Source organism: Nanorana parkeri, unplaced genomic scaffold (genome assembly GCF_000935625.1).
Source record: "Nanorana parkeri isolate BGI_ZX_2015 unplaced genomic scaffold, ASM93562v1 scaffold547, whole genome shotgun sequence".
Classification (NCBI taxonomy): Eukaryota; Metazoa; Chordata; class Amphibia; order Anura; family Dicroglossidae; genus Nanorana; species Nanorana parkeri.
In genome coordinates this window covers 286035-299679 of record NW_017306815.1, presented here as the reverse complement: position 1 = coordinate 299679, position 13645 = coordinate 286035, and the positions used below count along the sequence as shown (strand labels likewise).

Sequence of the window (13645 nt, the reverse complement as noted above, 5' to 3'; positions counted from 1 at the left end):
CCGTTTTTTTACTACGGGCGGACGGCAAGAGGTTAAATACCACCAAAAGAAAGTGCTATCTGTCCCCCTCCAAAAATAGTATAAAATTAATTTCAGCACAGCATTGCATGACTGAATGAATGAATGAATCAAAGTACCGCAGCGCTGAAAAATGGCCTGGACCGGAAGGGGACCACCCCAGTCAGCAAGTGGTTAACCACTTGATGTCCGCAGTGTTACACGCCCTTCCTTCCAGGCCATTTTTCAGTATTCAGCGCTGCAGTACTTTTAGGTTTTATTTTTTATTATATTAAGGAAAAATTAACGAAAATGTTAAAAAAACAAAACAAAAAACAAAACTGTTTACCCTATATTAAATAAAACATTACCCAATTTTTTACTAAAATATAAGAGACGGGGTCACGTCGGGTAAATAGACACCAAACATGTCGAGCCATAAAATTGCGCGTGAAACCTAGAAAAACTACAATACCCAAAATTGGCCATAGGCGACGCTTTAAAAGCTTTAACCGCTCATCAGTTCAGTGTCATCAGTAATTGATGGCCCTAGAATGATTGCCCTCACTCTGACGTTCGCCGCGATATGTAACATGAGTAGCGCAATTGTCATTTTCGCACGCTGGCGCATCGAACGGGTTGTCATCTTGGGCTCGGTTCACACCTTTGCGATTTATTGTACAAAAGAGATTTGCATTCAAGTCTATGGAAGCTGTTGGCACCTTTGCAATTCGCCACACATTAGAATTTGCCTGTCCCACAAAAAGGTGCAGGTGCTATTTTCGGGCAGTTGTCACGCTGTTTGAGTCCCATAGACATCTCTTATGCATTGACAACTGCATTGAATGCAGTTGAAAAAATGTGGTTTTCGAAAGCAAAAAAAAAACCTAGCCTTAAGGTGCCCATACACTGTACGATTATCGGACAGGAATCGCAAGAAATCCAGCGATCGTATGATAATCGCAAAGTGTATAAAAGGTGTGCGACCGTTTCTACTGTACGGTTGCACGTCTTCCCTCGAACAAGCAGGCTGGAAAACCCGCCGAGAATCGAAAGATTCTTGGTGGGTTAGTGGCGTGCTTGTTCGACAACTGCCGAACAGGCCGGTGTGCGCACGCCTCAGCAGGAAGTACAATCTGCCTGTCCAAGATGGGCAGATCGTACGTTTTTAAAATTACTTTACAACCCTCACAAGACAAAAAAGTCTTGCGAGGGTTGTACAGTGTATTGCCACCTTTAAGGTGCCCATACACCTTACGATCGGACGATGATCGAACAGTCATACGATTTTCGTACGACAGCCCCATCCTGCCCCGATTATCCAGGGGTGTAGAAATTTTTTTTTAAACTACTTGTCCAAGGGCTAAAGTGGGGGCCAAAACTACTTGTCCCAATACAAAAAATAGTTTTAATCAAAACTAAGGATGCAACAATACTAGTTTTTCGGTATCGAGTACCGATTTTTTGCTTTCGGATCTCGCCGACACTGAATACTAATACCGGTGCTTCCGCTGACATAGAGCAGGCTTTCCTGGTAATCAGGAAGCCGGGCAGCGGGTAAAGACATCCCGCCCAGGTTCCTGATTGCCACCAAGCCGGCTCCATGTTGTTTGGCCTGCTTGATTGGCCGGGAAACCTGCTTCCCGGTCAATCAGGAAGCCGGATGGCGAGTAATGACCTGATTGACCGGGAAACTGGCTCGATGCTGATTGGCCAGGAAGCCGGCTTTCCAGCCAATCAGCAAGGAGCCGGCTTCCCGGGCCAATCAGAAAACCAGGAGGCGGGTCATTACTTGCCGCACGGCTTCCTGATTGCATGGGAAGCTGGCTCCATGTTCCCCTACGGCACTGCCAGTCAGAGGAAAGTTTCATCTGGCCGTAAGTTCCAATAATCGAGGAAGGTATCGGAGCATTTGGGTACGAGTACTTGCCCAAATACTCGGTATCGGCACTGATACTAGTATCGGTGAACCCCTAATCAAAACATATTTTACGGTGCTAAATAGCGCTTCTCACTGGTCAGCGCAGTCATCTGACCACGTTAACCAATGAGTGCTTGCAATTTGCGAGCGAAATTCATAATGCATAGGGGAGGACTGCGCTGGACAGCAGTACGGGGGACAGATAGTACACCCATACTGGCGGAGGGGAGTTAAATTTTCTTTAACTTTTTATTTATTTACTTTTTCCCCTTAATGTTCTTCCTATTACATAGGAGATTAAAATCCCTTATGTGATAGTTTGGAGGTGACAGGTTCTCTTTATGGAACCTGCCCTCCAACACAGAACAGCTGTTCTGTGTAGTTCCTGACAGCCGAGACAGGTGGCGCTGTGATTACAGCGCCACGGTCTCACAGAACACACAGAGAGCCCGTAGAGCAGACGTTTTTCGTCTGCTCTATGGCCTCTATGGCTGAGCCGTTGTGCCTTAGTTTTCGGGGTCCCCCGGGCGACCCCAAAAACTACAGCAGGGGGTGCGGGCAGAAACGATCGCCGCTGCTCAAATACAAGTGGTCTGATCAGACCACTTGTAGTAAACGAGAGGCGGCAGCTCCACAATGTACATTCAGCTCTGCTTGTCCGGAGCCGGGCTGAATGTACTTTAAAACTACTCGCCCGACGCCCGAAACTGCATGTCCAGGGCATCGGGCGATAGGAATTCCACACCCCTGTTATCGCGAGGTTCAATCAGCGCTAGTTTAAAAAAAAAAAACACCTGGATGACTTGCGGTAATTGACCGCAATTATTTAAGTTTGCGCATGCGCAGTGTTAATCGTACGACTTTTGACGGACGGAAAAACCACCAACCATGTGAACATTGTACAATCGACCAAAGTTTTCAAACATGCTTGACCAGCAAACAGTACTATAGGTCGGGCACTCTATTCACACGTACGAAAAGTCGATCACATACGATTATCGTACGATAATCGTAAGGTGTATGGGCACCTTTAGATGTTATGTTAGCGGGCCCATCAGACTCCAGTCATACAGGTGGCACTCCCAATTATTTCTGTTCCTCCTCCCCCAGCTGCTATGAAAAAGTTTTTATGTAGGTAAGTGAGGGGCAATTAGACAGCACCAGAAGAGATGGCTATGACGTGACAGGGGAGGGAGGAAGATGTGCTAGGTAACAGACTAGGGAAGTAGGGATGCATCGATATGTAGGATGCCGAAACATATCGGCCAAAAATTGCACTTTTGGCTACATGCCAATAGCAATAATTTTAGGGCCATTAATTACTGATAACACTAAACTGATGAGCAGTAAAGTGTTTTAAGCGTCGCCTATGGCCAATTATCAGTGTGGTAGTTTTTTTTGCGATTTTGAGGGTGCGCGCAATTTTAAGGCTTGACAAGTTTGGTGTCTATTTACCCGACGTGACCCAGTCTTTTATATTTTACCAAAAATATGGGTGAGAATAGATGTTTTATAACATAACGTAGGGGGGAAAAAAAAGTTACTCTAAATTTACAGTACTTTTTCATTATATAGTAAAAAAATACCCCCCCCATTGGTGATAGAGCTTTCTTTTGGAAGTATACTATCTGTCCCCAAAAAATTTTAACAAATTGCAAGGCTATAGTCCGGTCATGCTGACATACCCTAACATTTTTCAAGCCCTGCCTATAGATTACCTGCAGATTTTCTATGGTCATATGGAAAAGTGCAACTGTGTGGATGGAGGAATCTCACTGGGCCAAGCTTCAGTATCTTGCTTGCCTGCATCCAGATTGTTCAGGTATTTTGAGAGCTAGCGGGGCTGAATAGCAAAAAGATTGGCCCAGTGATTCCTCCATCCACACAGTTTCCGTAGATGGAGGAATCTGTTGCACTTTTTCCATCTGACCATAGAGAATCTGCAGATAATCTATAGGTGTATGGCGAGCTTTCTATAGGTGTATGGCGAGCTTTACACAGGGTTGAGATTTTCCTCACTTTCTATCCAGGTGACCGGCAGTCAAAAGAGTACAGAGATTTAAACTCCCTCAATGAAAACATGACAGGAAATCTAACTCACCCCCCTTCCAAAAAAAAAAAAAGAGCCAAGGTTCAAGTACTTAAGTTGTAAAGTTAAAATTAGTTTCTCCGCTATGTCTATAGCTACAGAGGTGAAGGGCTCGTTTTAAATTGCTTAGACAGAATGTGTAAATACTTGAGGGCATAGTCTGGGCACAGATTCAAATACAAAACATTCAGACCATTGACTAACTAATAGGGAATTATGATGTGTTCTACTCAGCTGAGTACACCTTTTCCTGCCTGGCACTGAAAACAAACTCGCCACATACATTCTTTCAGCAACTGTGGAACTCAGCCTTAAGGAAACAAAGATAACAAATGGAGGTGCACACATGATCGGACTGCCAGTCAGGCATCTTGTAATGGACTGATGTATGCCTGAGCATTGACATTTACAAACTGTGGAATCCAAAACAATCTGCCAAGCATATCAGGTACCCACATAGAATCATTTTGGCTGACATGAGGGCTTGTAAGATCTTCCTGCCTGAAGCTTTCTTTCTTCTGGTAGTGACAAAGATTGCAGTCCTCCCAAAACAAGGTAATTTTTAGCAGAATACTTTTTTTATTACAGAACCATTCCATTCTGAAATACATGCCGCATGGCAAAGATCATTGCCTTAAAGATGAATAAAGCTTGTATGAAATTCATGTTCTATCTACTGCAAATTGACCACTAACCTAAAGATAAACTGCTCAATGGATGGATTGTTGTGAATGGAAATGAACAAGGGTAACAAGAAAGTCTTAGGATGAGGAAATAGATCATTGAGTGCAAAGAACTTAAATGGATTATAGAACTGATGGAAGTACAAAGCACATTATCTTCTCTAAACGAGACACTGTGATCTTGTGCTAATATAGAGCAAGATAACAGCAGGCCCGGACAAAGGAGAGCACTCCAAAATTGTTTGCATCACCTAAAAGCTGACCGCAGTGGAGCCTCATATCTTGGTGGGAGCTAAAGTAATAAAGCAATAAATTATGCAATTTCTGCTTTAGAAGACATTATAGCACATCTCCAACTGAGGTGTACTTATCTCAAAAGATCTTTTTTTTGGAAAGTTTCCCCAAAAAATCTATCCAATTCTTTACTCTCCTATAGACTCTAGTTCAATGCATGTACTATGGAAAACATTGTGCACCAGTGCTCAAACCATTCAAAGAAATCCAGGGAGATATCTGGGTATCTATGGTCATACTAAGTTTGCGTCAGTCATCCAGGAAAAATGTTATTGGATATTAGATAACTATGCACACTTTAAAATGATAAATGTATAGTATTTTAAAGCTTTCATATAGAAATGTAAAAGGAACAGTTTGGCATAAATTTGCTTCTAAATACGTATTAATGCTTTATATTCCTTCAGCTGTACAGGTTCATCACATACGCAGGCTTTGCTTCCTGGAATGTGTGCTATGCTAGTTATAATTTCTCCCTCTTGTGTATCACTATCGTCTGTATATCAACCAGAACAAGCAACAACCCAGCCAAAATATAATTTTTTTTGCACTCAAGGAACAGATAACAAAAACACTTTAAATTAGGAGGTGCACCGAAATGACAATTTTAAAAACCGGAAAATTAAAAAAAAAAGAAAAAAAAAAAAAAAGAAGAGGCCGAAACCGAAAATGTTTTTTCCCCTAACCTTTTCTCATTTGTAAAAAATATATTATAAAACTTTAATTTTTTTTTAATTCAATTATTGATTTTTAATGTTTTTTTTACTTTACTGTTGGGGGAAATATCAGGGGTTGAGAGATCCAGAGAGAGAAGAGCAAGCACTGACCACCAATGCAGGGGAGATCGGGCTGATCGACTCTTGTCTGATCGACATGCTGTAAAATAGTCGACTGGGTATTCTGAGAGGTGTCCGCTGCTGTCAATACATTGTACTAGGGATGGCCCGATACCACTTTTTCAATTACTAATTTTTTTTTTAATGTCACCTGTCACTTTAAGAAAAAGTAACAATACAGACTAATGATTTTAGGCCAATTTCTTTATGATGAAGAATTTTAATTTTATTTGCTTTCACACAGCTGTAGTGAAACTAAAAATCCGATCACGCATCTGCCTCTGGGATAATTTCACCTATTCATGTTTTCAACCGCAATCGTGTGGGACTGCCCAGGCGATATTCCAGGCAGATTGCATGGTTTCCCGCCGCAATACCACCCTGCCCATGCGGTTGAAAACACTGGAGGTGACAGGTACTCTTTATTGACCCTGGAGCATTTGTTCTCCATGCTATTTCAGGCTTCCCCTGAATATGAGCTGCCCTGGGGAATCCTCTTGTTGAATAGAATGAACATTTCTTCACACACGCCACACACATTCTACACTGCATGGCTCCAGGGTAAGTAAATAGACTTCTCTGCAATCGAGGTTTGCAACAGATTCAGTTGCTTGTTTGACGTTAACATTTTTCATGCTAGATAATGGAATGTTTAAAGCGCTGATATATTAATGTTTACTTTGCATTAAACAAGTACTGTATTTTTATTAACTTGTCACATGGCTTCACAGCTGATGCGTTGGCCTTTATCAAGCATCTGTCACTCTACAAATATCAATCTGTTTAAGCCCTGAAAACTAGTAAAAAGTGCTCACTGTCACACCGGCGCTCATATACAACCGGGGACAGTGGATCCAACAGCACCCAGAATCTCAGTTCCATTGTAATGAAGAAAGGATAAAACTTGCCTGGTCTGCTTAGAGCAACACTGCTGTATTAATAGGAGTAAACCTATATTGGATATAAACGAATGGAAACTGACCAATGAGGGCAATGCATTTGGAATGGATTTAATAGATAATTGCCCATTTATAGAGCTTGTATTAAAAAAGAATGGCAGATAGAAACTAGATAATTTTCAACCTGTGATGGAGAAATGATCGCAGGAACTTAGCTGCTATTGGTAACAGACACACAAACTGTAATACGCCTTTAAATGCCTCCACATCATTACTATTAATGCTGAACTGAAGCTACAATTTTTATTTTCAGTTTGGGAGGCAATAACCCCTTAACTTTTTTTGCCATTGAGATTTCCCTTCACTTCCTGTCCAATAGCCACAACAGAAAAGAAAAATCCCTGGAGGTCACTAAAACTAAAGTCCTCATTGAAAAATGTCCCATCTATTCCTGTTAGGTTAACACAAAACATGGGATTTAATTTTTTCAGTGATAATGGTCACCAGCACTAATAGAGGGTGAATCTCCCCAACAGGGACACAGACAGCAATAAAAACCTGACAGATATTGTAACCCTCTACATTGAGTTCAGTGCACCGCCGCCCCCTCCCACCCCAGAACGCGGGGAGACGTTTCTTAGCGATCGATTTCGGTATGAACAAGGCCTAAAGGCTCCAACTGCAGCCCCATCTTCCCCGCAGGAAAGATTTACTAGCCTGCCTTGTGTCACATGAAACTACACTGTTAAAATGTTCTCTTTTTATTAAGAGACTGGTATTGGTAGGATTACGTTTATAGATTTCTCAATCACCCCACCTCACACATCCACTATATAACTGGCTGGGTGATGTTTGCTAATTAAAGTACTTCCTCAAACCAGATCAGAAGGTCGAATTCACTAACTGAGAATCAGTGTTCCAAAGAAACGTCATCACACACCTACGAAATGAGCAAGCCAAACCTGTACATTAGTAATCAATGGTATGTGCTACTTGTTATGGCAGATAAAAATCACATACAGTTTATTGTATGTTCCTAATACTCACAAATATTAGGCATGACCCTCACTACTGAATATACAGTAAAGCCAATTTCTGTAGCCATTCAGTATGTTACTAATACTCACACAAATATAAATCATGACTTACAAAATGAAAATACAATAAAGCCAATTTCTGTGGCCATTCATAGCAAACAGCTTCCCTTGCATTCTGTTAGCAAATAAAGGCCCCATTCGCAACTAAGTGTGTGAGCATACCCAGGCAATTTAGAGGATTTTTTTTTTTTGGCATGTTTTTACTTTTTACTTGTTGTCCAAGGAACAGAATTGTGCGTTTTTGGACTCAGACTGGAAAACACACATTTTCCTGCTGCTTTTGGAATAGTGGAATTCTTCATTTTGAGCAGTTGCGCTTCAGGAATTGCTAAACAAAACTCAGGTGTGAACTGGGCACAATAACGGGAAACTAGACTAGCTATACAGTGCAGATATTTCAGCAAGCGACAGTAAGCGAGACATGTCCCCACAGTCCTTTGGACTGACACATTATAGGAACCTGCTGTGATTTCAGAACAATCCTTGCTGAGGCCATGTGCACAAATCAGAACCCGATCTTCCTATACCTAAAAGTGCTTGTTATCGCCTAAGTGCCACTCATAACACTATCCTTTGTCCACAAGCAATCCTCAGATCCCTTAAAGGCCCCCATCCTCCACATACAAGCACCTAAAACATTTGGGTATAAAAACACATTGTTTATCCTGCCGGCTGAAGAAAATATCAGGATTCCCCAATCAAATGTTACGAGCGTTGATCAAGGAATCGCCCGCTGCAAGCTTTATTCAGCCAAGAATTTTCCAACTTCCTCCTTATATCAGCTGATTGTGGGATGTCGGTCAGAAGGGCGCCAACAGCGGCACCCAAGCATCAAACTTATTCTGGTTTATCAAGAACCTGCTTGTGTATAGCTTACTTTACACAAACCGACCACCTCCTGTCCAGCTGCGGTCCTCAGTTTTAACTGCAGCTGGATCATCCATTATCTGTATATAGGAACAGCCTCTCGTTGGCTGGCTCTGACTAACCAGCACGAGGATAAAACACAGTTCCTGGATGACAGCAGCACTCATTTATGGTGGTTGCAATCCCCAGGCATCAGACCTTTTATTTACCAAAATGGCATTAGATGGTCAGAGCTTGAGCCAGTACCAAAACTCAACATTGTCCTTATGTTCTCTTCTGGCCAATTTTGAACATCTGTGCCTAAATTTACAAATGAAATTGTACGGGGAAGAGGGGTGAGAAGTAGGGCTGCAACAACTAATCGACATAATCGATTATTGAAAAAGTTGTCAACTTTTTCAATCATCGATTAATTGGCTTCTAGTTAGTTGGCCCTATTCAGGCGCTGCACCTCCTCCCCACCCCACGCTCGTTGCTGCCATAGCCGCCCGCATCCACGCTCCACACGCCGTCTATATCATTTTACACTATATTGCACACCACACTTTTTTTTTTCTTATTTACCTCCACCGCTCCAAGCTTGCTCCTGTGATGGACTACAATCTCAATACAAACTAGTAATCCCATTACTGGAGCCATTTAAAATGTATTTTATTTTTTATCCGATTAATCGAACTCAATAAATCGGCTAACTAATCGATTTTGAAAATAATCGTTAGCTGCAGCTCTAGTGAGAAGGTTCTATGATTCAGGAACATTGAGCCATCTCTTATTTCCCTTGTTTGCTGGTGAGAAGAGCTAAAAGAGGTTATTCTGGTGAGAAGAGCTAAAAGAGGTTATGGCGTTATTCTAGGAGAACTATGGGAAAAAACACTGACCCCATAGTTCTCCTTTAATATTTAGAATTTTATCCTTTGGGCTATTGGAAGCCAATGCAGGTATTAGCAGAGGGGGTTGCAGACACTGAGCGGTTGGTTAGGTGAATGAGTCTGGCAGCTGCATTCATGATAGACTGAAGGGGGGGATATCCTGTGTAGTGGAAGGCCAATGAGGAGGGAGTTGCAATAGTCAAGACGAGAGATAAGGGAGTGGATGAGTAATGTTGCGGTTTGATTGGTCAGGAAGGGGCGTATTTTGGAGATGTTACGAAGGTGAAGGCGGCAGGATTTGGATAGTGTTTGGATGTGGGGAAGAAAGGTGAGGTCTGAGTAAAGGATGGCACATAGGACCTTGGCATGGGGGGAGGCTTGGATAGTTGTGCCAACAATCTCAAGGGAAAATTTGGGGGAAGGTACATGGACGGGAGGAAATATCATGAGCTCGGTTTTTGAAAGGTTGAGTTTTAAGAAGTGTTGTGACATACAGACTGATATGTCAGTTAGTAGATTAGTGACACGCAGAGACACTGAGGGGCAGAGTTGTGGAGAAGATAAGATTTGAGTGTCATCGACATAGAGATGGTATTAGGAAGCCATGTGGAGGTTATTACCTGACCAAGGGAGGTGTAGATAGAGAAGAGAAGGGTTCTAAGGACATAGCCTCGGGGGACCACTACAGAAAGAGCAAGAGTTAAATTTGTAGGTGACACTAAAGGATCGCTTAGAGAGGTAGGAGGAGAACCATGAGAGCAGAGTCTTGTAGGCCAAGCGAGTGGAGTTTTTTTTGAGGAAGAGCATGTGGTCTGATAGTAAGAGCAAGGAGTAGTGGCCATTGGTTTTAGCTGTTAGTAAGTCATTAGTGAGTTTTAAGAGTGCGGTTTCAGTGGTGTGTAGGGGGGCAAAAGCCAGACTGTAAGGGATCAAAAAGGTTATCAGCGAGGTAGTGACTCAGGCGGCTGTAGATAATGCGTTCTAGGAGTTTGGAGGTGAATTTGAGTGAGGAGATTGGTCTGAGATTGTGGAGGTCCATTGATGTTTTTTTGGGAATTGGGGTGACCATGGCATGCTTTAGAGGGGAGGGAAAGATGCCAGTAGAGTGAGAGATTGAGTGTAGGATAGAGTAAGAGGGTGACTGAAGTAGTGGTGAGGGAACAGGGTCCAGGGGGCAAGGTGGGTGTCCGAGAGAAGCTTTGTACCCTCCTTTGTGGTGACAGGGTCAAAAGAGGAGTAACAAGTGTGATGGTGGGCCTGGTACATGAATAGGGGAAGGTGACCTCACAGTGGTGATCTGATCCCGCATTGTATCCATTTTGTTTTTGAAATGAATGGCAATGTCCTGGGCAGTGAGTGAGTTAGTGGGTGGTGGCGGTGGAGGACATAGAGAGTTAGAAGTAGGAGAGTTACATAGTTACATAGTATTTGAGGTTGAAGACATTAGTCCATCAAGTCCAACCTTTGACAAGGTCCGGAAGAGTGTTAGTGACAAAATAAGTCTGTTTGGCAGCACGGAGGAAGGAATTATATTTTAGGAGCGCAGCTTTATACAAGGTGGTCTTGCAGAAGCCTAGTTTTCCGTCACAGTCGTTCAAGAGCACAGCTATGTCTTTTTAGATGTCTGCTTTCCTTTTGTTTGCCACGGTTGTAGTCTAAGTCTGCGTGTAGTGAGGGGAGCCAAAGTGTCTAGAGAGGATGAGAGCGAACTGTTGTAGACAGAAATAGCCAGGTCAGGGCAAGACAGGGGTGAGATTTTGTCATAGAGGTAGTCAGGAGTAGAGAATAGAAGGGTCGAGGTGGCGAAAGTTTCTCCGGGTGACAGTGTGCCGTGTAGGTGGATTCAGGGTTGGGGACAGGGTGAGGGTGAAACTGACATGGTTGTGGTCCGAGAGCGGGAAAGGAGTGTTAGAGACGTTGCAAGGAGTGCATAGGGGAGAGAAAACAAGATCTAGTATGTTACCATCAGAGGGAGTAGGAATGTCTGACCATTGTGTTAGATCAAAAGAGGTTAGGTTAAAAAATTGAGTGGAAGCAGGGGTGTTTATGTTATTTACAAAAGAACGCCATCAATCAGCCGTGCCTAGAGTGGCATGGTGTCTAAATACGGCCCTGATAAGGGACGATGGGAGTAAAGTACATTCACCTACAATAAAACAGAATTAAATGGCACAGCACATATAGCGTAAAAACATTAACCATTACAGATAACAGCCAGATTAGATAGATTTTTTTTTTTTTAAAACAGCATTTGTAGACAGCCTCAGAAGCCGTAGCTACCTGAATACCCGAACAGTGACTGCATCTGATAGGATGCAGTCACTATTGAGCTGCCAACTTCCCACCTGGCCCAGTCAAATTCCTAAGTCGAATTGGGTGGTGCTGACAGTCACCAACGGTACACATTTAAGCAGGATTCGACCAAAATGTAATCAACGTATGTCTAGATTTACTCTCAGGAATGGACAGACAGAAATACAAGCCAAACAGCCCCCCCTGCAATGGTTGGGAAACACAGACAGCCTCTATATAGGAATGAATGGAATTCGCTCCATGTATGTACAAAGCAGGCTGGAGTCTGCAGCAGCTGTACCATACAGTGCGGATCTGGTAGGAGCAAAGAAGGGGGAATACGAGGCTCATGCACATGGGGTAATAAAACACTGATGTCTATGCCCATATAACATACAATACTGCTGCATTGAGATCTGTAAAAAACTACACACTGTCGGGATCTGAACATCGTGTTTCTTTTTCACATATGCGTGAATGAGCCCTTAGGCCACATGCACAAGGCCGTAATGAAGTTACTGATCATTTACGTCAGGAAGAGCCTGCGTAAAGAAAACGCATGAAATGGTCAGTAAAGTGCTTGCATCCATATGTATGACTTCCATTCCAATAACATTATACACACACGTACGTGCATTTATTGGCATACATGTGGAAATGTACTGACTTCTGGACAGATTATTTCTATTTTATAGATCTTTACACAGCTGAGTGCATCCATAAATAAATAAAAGAAAAAACAACAACTAAACACTGTATTGACAAACACTTTTACGCCAGCGTGTACAAGCCGTAATGCCCCACACACCTAGGCGACAGTTTTTGCGCATATTAGCATCTAGGGTGTTAAGCGCATTTTATACATTTTTGCATGCATTAGGCACAAGCATATGAAGACTTGTTCCAGCTGGCAGATTGAGAAACATGTCAGTGTACAAAACACACAAAAACATGCAAACCGCTTGTGTTGTGCATTTCCATGGAAGTCAATGGTGAAAAACAACCCACAAATTGCCTAAAGTGGCTAATGTATTTTTTTTCTGCATTCAGCATTTTGCTGCTGGAGTACAAACGCTCCGGTGTGACTGGAGACCATAGAAAAACATGGAATTTCTTGTGTTGTAGCTCGTTTGTAACAGCAATAGGTGTAAGCGGGGAACTAAGGCCCCTTTCACACTAGTGCATACCATGAACATGCTTCAACATATATTCACCATACATGCACAAATGCAGAACACCCTTAAAGGAGAACTATGACATGAGTGATTTCCACTCACGTCATAGTTCTAAGCCGACCTGTGACAATGAGACTGTCACGTCATAGTTCTAAGCCGACCTGTGACAATGAGACTGTCACAGGTCAGCTCAGTAGATCAGGAGGTGAGGGAAAACATACCGGGTTCCCTCATCTCTCGATCCTGTCACGGCTCTCTGCCGTGACAGGGGAGGGGCTGGATTCCCCTCTCCCCGCTCCGATCTGCCAGCGCTGACTGGCGGAACGAACGGGGGAGGGGACGGGTACAGCTGGCTCTGCCTCTAGATAGGCAGAGCCAGCTGTCACTCACGTAGCTGGGCGGATCCCGTCATCTAAGTCGGGATCCGCTCCAGGTGCGGCGTCTCAGTATACAGCGAGCTGTAGCTCGGGATATACTGAGTTTAGGGTGACGGGAGGACACTAGTTTGTGTCCTCCCGTTACCCCAAGGAGGAGAACTATGGGGCAAAACACTGACCCCATAGTTCTTTTTAAGTTGTCATTAAACCAGCCAAGCAAGCTTTCCAACGCATTCACACATGAACGTT

The 13645-nt window shown here is 43.1% G+C and overlaps 1 protein-coding gene across 2 annotated transcripts in view; it reads right to left on the bottom strand.

Moving 5' to 3' along the window:
- SLC25A25 (solute carrier family 25 member 25) overlaps window positions 1-13645 on the bottom strand; it is a 29709-nt gene that overhangs the window by 15262 nt on the left and 802 nt on the right. The gene's annotated exons all lie outside the window — the stretch shown is intronic.